We start from the raw sequence: 7,688 nt of genomic DNA, 5'->3' as shown, positions 1-7,688 counted from the left end.
CGTTAACTCACAAGCCTGCTATACACGTACGGACTTTACACACGCATATTGTGTACAGCCAGTCAGTCAATATATCGACTGGATAATACCGACGTTGATTTCGTTAAGCAATACTAATCATTATGGCCAACCAACAACAGGCGCCCAAGCAGTGGTGTCTGTCAAAATCAGAAACAATTACTTCGTTTGAAAGCTGGCGTCAGAACCTGGTCTACACACTCTCATTAGACTCAAATTTTGCACAGTTCCTCGGTGAGGGCGTACAGTGGACAAAGCGAACCAAGGCTACACCGCTGAGAGGTTTCACAGATGATGGAGAAGACATCCAGGCCGGCAGACGACAAACTGCCCAGCAGAAGGTCAGTGCCCTAGAACTAATGTTGGGGCAAATAGCCAACTTCTGTCCAATCATATCTCGCAACATGATAGTCAAAAATTCGACATCCATGAGCAATATTTGGCAGGTAATCCGTCTCCATTTTGGGTTCCAGTCCACTGGTGCACACCTGCTAGATTTTTGTAATATACACCTTGAACCAGATGAACGCCCAGAAGATCTCTTCCAACGCTTAACAGCATTTGTTGATGATAACCTGTTACGCAGCGACAATGGTATTTCACACCACGGTGAAACAATAACTGACGATGAGGAAATTTCCCCTTCACTTGAGAACTACATTGTACTCACTTGGTTACAACTAATTCATAGTGACCTCCCCAAACTGGTTAAACAGCGGTATGGGACTGAGCTGCGGACACGGACTCTAGCTTCTATAAAGCCCGAGATCTCGCAAGCATTGAGCTCACTTTTAGATGAAATCCACATGACTGAGGACGCCACTGTCATGCTCTCTGCTTCTTCAAGGCCTCAGAGGGGACGCATCACACCAAAACCAGTGAGATATCAAAAGGCTCAACCCAGGGAACGCAAAAGCCGCTCATGCCCATTATGTAAGCAGGCCAGCCGTCCAGACAACCATTTCCTCAGCGAGTGTGACTTCCTGCCGGACCAAGATCGTAAATTCATGACCAAAGCCAGACAGATTGTTAATATACTCGATGACGTTCCCCAGGACACTCAACAGGGCGATGATGACCTCAGTGACTCTGACACTGCGGACGTCCCTACTGCCCTTAGAATACAGGTTCGTCAGTCACCATATATTGATACATTTTATGGCCACCGGGTTACACGTCTTACCATCGACAGTGGTGCCACTGGCAATATGATTCTACTGGCCACCGCAAAACGTCTCGGCGTCCCAATAAAGTCTAGTTCTCAATCAGCACGCCAAGCAGATGGTTCATCTCCCCTAAAAGTTGTGGGTGAGACCAAATTCGCAGTGAGTCGCGATGATACAAATTTCAAGTTTGAAGGCCTCGTTGTCGAGAATCTCGATGTTGAAATACTCGCAGGTACCCCTTTCATGGTGGCCAATGATATAAGTGTTCGTCCAGCCAAGCACCAAGTCACTGTGGGAGACAACACTACATATACATACGGTTCATCGCCAAAGGGCAGTCATCGCATTCGCCGGACACTCATACTACGCGCACCACCAAAGTCAACAACAATTTGGCCCGGTGATTTCATTGAACTTGACTTGCCTACAGAAATCAAAGACTCAAGCGAGGCATTTGCACTTGAACCACGAGTAGAATCTCGCTCGCTCTCAGTCATATCATCTGACAAGCCATGGCCTGCTCCAAACATTTATTCAACCATATCGGGTAAAATTCGGATTCCGAACCAGACCAACACGCCCCAAAATTTGAAACGCAATGAACATTTTTGCCAAATATGTCCTGTCTTCGTACCACCGACAAACAAAGACAGCATAGACACTACACTTCATGTAACATCACCACACAAATCAGTTCTTCCAGAAAAGAGCTACTCAGATTCGGTTAAAATTGACCCCGACCAACTCCTCTCTCCGTCTCACCAAGCAAAGTTCGCAACATTACACCATGAATATAATGATGTCTTCAACACTGCAATCAAGGGTTATAACGGTGCTTCTGGCCCATTTCAAGCAGTCGTCAACATGGGTCCTGTTCAACCACCGCAGCGCAAGGGCCGTGTTCCCCAATACTCTTGTGACAAGTTGGCTGAGTTACAACAAAAGTTTGACGAACTTGAAGAGCTCGGTGTTTTTGCTCGCCCGGAGAACGTACATGTCAATGTAGAATATGTGAACCCCTCATTCTTAGTCAAAAAACCAAACGGTGAATTCCGTCTTGTCACCGCTTTTGCAGACGTTGGCCGCTACAGTAAGCCACAACCCGCCCTCATGCCAGACATCGACAGCACACTACGCCAAATTGCACAATGGAAGTATATCATCACCACTGATCTCACTAAGGCCTTCTACCAGATTCCCCTGTCACACGAGTCACAAAAATACTGTGGCGTTGTAACCCCATTCAAAGGTGTCCGTGTATACGTGCGTTCAGCCATGGGAATGCCAGGCTCTGAGACAGCGTTGGAGGAGTTAATGTGTCGCGTACTTGGTGACATGCTTGAGGATGGTAGCATTGCCAAACTCGCAGATGATCTGTACTGCGGTGCAAATACAATCGAGGACCTTCTTGTAAACTGGAGACGTCTCCTGTGCAAGTTAGCAGCCAATGACTTAAGACTGTCACCATCGAAAACTGTCATCTGCCCGGCAACAGTCACAATTCTCGGTTGGGTATGGAATGAGGGAACCATCCGCGCAAGCCAACACCGTATCTCTACGTTGTCGTCATGTTCTCCACCGGAAAAGATACGCAACCTACGATCATTTATAGGCGCATATAAGGTCCTAGCTAGAGTGCTTCCAGGCTGTGCTTCTCTTGTTGCTCCACTAGAAGATGCGACTATTGGACAACAATCCCAAGATAAAATTCAATGGTCGGATGAGCTTCGTGATTCCTTTCGTGTTGCTCAGGCAGCATTATCATCAAATCACACGATCACACTCCCCAGACGCACAGATCAGATATGGATCGTCACTGATGCAGCCATTAAAAAACACAGTGTTGGGTCCACCATGTATGTCTCGCGTGGTGACAAGCTCCACCTCGCAGGTTTCTTCAGTGCCAAGCTTCGAGGCTGTCAGGCAACATGGCTTCCATGTGAAATTGAGGCCCTTTCTATTGCCATCGCAACAAGGCACTTTGGGCCATACATCATTCAGTCCCACCATAAACCGTGTATTCTTACCGACAGTAAGCCATGTGTGCAAGCGTACGAAAAACTTTGTCGGGGTGAGTTCTCAGCAAGCCCACGCATAACAACATTCCTCTCTTCTGTTAGTCGTTACCAGGCCAACGTGCGCCATCTGGCGGGCAAGGACAATATTCCATCAGACTTTGCCAGCCGCAATGCAGCAGAGTGTACCACCCCTACCTGTCAGATATGTTCGTTTGTAGAACGTGTGGAAGACTCGGTTGTCATGAACACATCCGTTGAAGACATATCATCAGGAAATAAACGCCTACCATTCACCAATAGGGCAGCGTGGCAAACTATCCAGTTGGAATGCGCTGATTTAAGACGCACACATTCTCATCTCACCCAGGGGACTCGTCCATCTAAAAAGCTAACTAACATCAAAGACGTCAAACGCTACCTCAACATCGTCACTATTGCCAAAGATGGTCTACTTGTAGTCAAGCGTACTGATCCATTCGCTCCACCTCGCGAGTGCATTGTTGTACCTCGACAGGTGTTAGATGGCCTCCTGACAGCAATTCATATTCGTCTCAGTCACCCGTCTTGTTACCAAATGAAGCAGGTCCTCCATCGTTATTTTTTCGCACTGGACATGGACAAGGCAATCCAACACGTATCCACCTCTTGTCACCAGTGTGCCTCACTTAACAAAGTACCTCACACAATTGTTAAGCAATCAACTTCAGATCCACCAGAATCTGTGGGCAGTTTATACGCAGCAGATGTAATTAAACGTGAAAGACAATTAGTCTAGTCGTCAGAGAATGCGTCACGTCATACACCACAGCGTGCCTCATAGAAGACGAACGCAGTGAAACATTGCGCAACGCCTTACTGCGACTTTGCATTGACCTGAGCCCCCTTGATGGTCCACCCGCAGTTATACGAACAGACCCAGCTCCAGGTTTTGTAGCCCTATCGAAAGACAGCCTTCTTCGAAAATACCGTCTGAATATTGAGGTCGGCCGCATCAAGAATCGCAACAAAAACCCTGTCGCAGATAGAGCAATACAGGAAGTTGAGGATGAGATTCTCCGCCAGGATCCACTGTGCGCAACTATTACGCCACTCTCCCTCTCCATAGCAATCGCTCATGTTAACTCTCGCATACGGTCAAGTGGCTTATCGGCACGTGAAATGTGGACCCAAAGAGACCAATTTACCAATTACCAGCTTCCAATTAGCGACCGTAAACTTATTTTAGACCAACACACGAAACGTTTGGCTAACCATAAAGCTAGCGAGAAGTCAAAAGCTCCTACAGTAAAAACCACCAGTGCACCCAAACTTGAAGTTGGGGACCTCGTCTATCTGCACTGTGACCGCAATAAGTCTAGTGCCCGTGATCGTTACTTGGTGACTGGTATCGATGGCCAATGGCGCAACATCCGCAAGTTCCGTGGTAGTCAACTCAGGCAAACGTCATACCGTGTCAAAGAGTCGGAATGTTATATCGTACCTACTCCGAAAGACACCGATCAAAACCCTAGGTCATATCATCTGGACGAAGACGACACTCCACTATCTCCAACACATCCACCAATACCACCAAGTATACCTTCCGATCTAACACCGGCAACAGGTTGCACTGACACTCCCTTAGAAACTGAGTCGCAAAGTATTGGCTCAATAAACCCAATATTGTTGACTCCTGGAGACCAGACACCAACATCCCTGGCTGATGATAATCCAAAAGTCATGCAGCCCGTTCAACATAGACGATCAAGCCGTAACCGCCGGCTTCCGGAACATCTAAAAGACTATGTCATGGACTTTTAAGTCTGTATTCAGTTTAGATTATTTTTTGTGTCTTTCCAACAACAACTTTGAATTATCATGTTGCCTGTCTTTTTTCCTCATGCGTTTTCTTTAGTCTTTTCGAAAATGATGTAAGTTAAAGACAATAAGTGGTTACGCCACTATGTGTGTTTATTGTATTTACAATCATGTTAACGCCCTCTTGTGTTCGCTTTACATTTTGCTACGCATGCTCTGTTCTCTCATTGTGTTTTCCCCGCCATGTTGGTTCTGTTTTCCCGTTGAGAAATAAACGGAGTTACTCGCTCGTTAGCGCTCCAACTGAAGTGTCTGGTTGTAGTCCAAGCTCTGTATACAACAGGTCTGTGTCCATACTGGCGCAGGAACTCTCGCGGTGGACTCATCCAAACGTTACTCATGTGCGATAGATCACACACATAGATAGCAGATATTCAAATGTCATGACCGTAGTGGCAAGGAACAAAACGTGTCCACGGCTTTAACACGAGTATGTGGTCGAATTGCGGTACAATATTCATAGTATATAAACTTCACCTCCGGCTAATTATGAAAAGAAACTTGAACATGACTTCATCTGTGTTTCCGCTAATAATTAGTAAAAACTAAGTGTCCATTTTTTCGCCAGCAGATGTAAAAAATTTCATCACAGTGGCAAGGAAGGAAAATTATCGTGATTGAATTTAAGTCTGAGTAAGGCCGAGCCAAACTCAAACTCCGCAGAACCTATCTTTCTACTAATTAGTTTTAAAAAAAGGTGACTACATTCGGGTTAGTTTGGGGAATGCAATCTCAAAATACCAATGTCCAGTCCCTGGTGGGCGTTACTTGTGTCCTCACTACACTCATCACAATAGCCCGGAGTATTAGGCAAGGTTTTTCAATGTTCGATATTGACTTGCTTCACTATTTTAATAACAACGCATGAACTAGATTTTCGCATACCTATATGATGGTTTGTAATCTTACAACCAAGTCGCTAAAACAGTATTCTTTCCAGGCAGCCACAAAGCATATTTTGCTTCTCATCATGCATGGCTAAAATTGCAATTCACTCTGGTCGTTAAAAAAAGCGACAACATAAAAGCCATAGTGAATCTCTGACAATTTTAAAATCACAGTATCAAGTTACGGATGTAAACTGAATATAAATATCCCTGGATTGTTAACCAAATGCCCTGGTAAATAATTGATGTTATTGTTTTCTTCGGGAATGGCTCACATAAAATTTCACGGAGCTCTTAGATGCACAGCGAGAAATGTGTATCGACCTAAGCCACAAAAGATGTGCTGACCTGAAATATTGGTTCAATATGGTTCAAATAATGGGCTATTTTTTTTTTATAATTTCAGTATTAATCAAAGCCACGATCTTTATCTTAGTGTCCCGGGAAGGGCACTTTATTAATTAGAATACACATATTACGGCTGGTTTTCAAACAGATAGCCACGTCCACGCACGTACTGTATTTAGGATTATTTAAAAATGTCTTCCTTCAAAATAATATGATAAATAGAAAACATGGTATACATAGTTTCTCCCTGGCGAATTCACCGACAAATCTCCAGTTGAATCTGTTGAATGATATTCCGTTGGTTTTGATGTTTTTTTGTTGTTGTTTTTTTTTGTATTTGCAATGGGTTCTTTTTTCGAATGTATTTACACATTTACAACATAAGTATTCATATCGCAAATCGAGTTACCCGGGGTTTAATGGAACTACTGAGTTGAAGGACCACACATGTCGCAGAAACCAAAATGCAAAATAGTACGAAATCGCCTTAAAAAAATCATACAAGACTTAAATATGTAACCAAATTATAGGTCCACTTACCTGGTAACTGTGTTGCAATACATCTAATACAAATGAATGCCAGCGGCTTTTATATTGTTTGACAACGAGTGGGGGGACCCTAGAACGCTAATTATCTTTGTGTCATGTGATTTTTTCAATTTCCTCTAATCTATTCAGCCTTATTGACATTCCAATATCATGTCCACTATAAAATTGGTTAGTGTATACTCACGCACATGTATGGTATTAACAAACGATAATTACTTATTTAATTAATATTCTTGTATGTATTGTGCCGTATTAAATGTGTGCACTTTTATATTTGTCCTACTATATCTGCTTTACTGAAAATGTATTGTTGATTTTTTTTGTTATCATGCTGTTAATTTGGTAGATCCTTAGCTATGTATTTTGAATATAATCAAACATTGGGTATAGCGCCTTCTTGTGACAGAGTTCTCTTTCCTTTTCAACATGGCGCCCTAGTGCAGGTCAGTTTTTTCATGTGCTGATTCAATCTGCATATTTTCGCCTTTTCGAACTTGTTTTCTCGGTGAGCAGTAGGCCCATTGATACCAGTTATTGCGGTTCATGTTCAGTGGCTAGAAAATGGCGTTTGAGATGGACTTTGCATACAGACCGTGTTACCAATCACGGTCATTAGGACAAGATATGACCTTATCCGAATATTGTTATTGTTGACCTGACTTATTATTTTTGTGAATCATGTACATTCTTTTTGTTTATATCATTTATTTGAATTGTGTATACTTGACTCCGAGTCATCGTTGCCTCATTTCCCAGCAACACTAAATCTCACAAATTTTCACAAATTAAATATGTAAAACGCAAAATTGATATGGCAAAATATAATTAATCAATATTGAATACGA

At 43.4% G+C, this 7,688-nt stretch overlaps 1 pseudogene; it reads left to right on the top strand.

The window, feature by feature from the left end:
* Nucleotides 1-1,226: 1,226 nt before the first annotated feature.
* Nucleotides 1,227-5,002, top strand: LOC146738973 (uncharacterized; annotated as a pseudogene).
* Nucleotides 5,003-7,688: the final 2,686 nt, after the last annotated feature.

This window comes from Saccoglossus kowalevskii, chromosome 9 (assembly GCF_978046115.1).
Source record: "Saccoglossus kowalevskii chromosome 9, keSacKowa6.1, whole genome shotgun sequence".
NCBI lineage: Eukaryota > Metazoa > Hemichordata > Enteropneusta > Harrimaniidae > Saccoglossus > Saccoglossus kowalevskii.
Note: the sequence above shows the minus strand (reverse complement) of the source record. Positions and strands in the feature narration are given on the sequence as shown.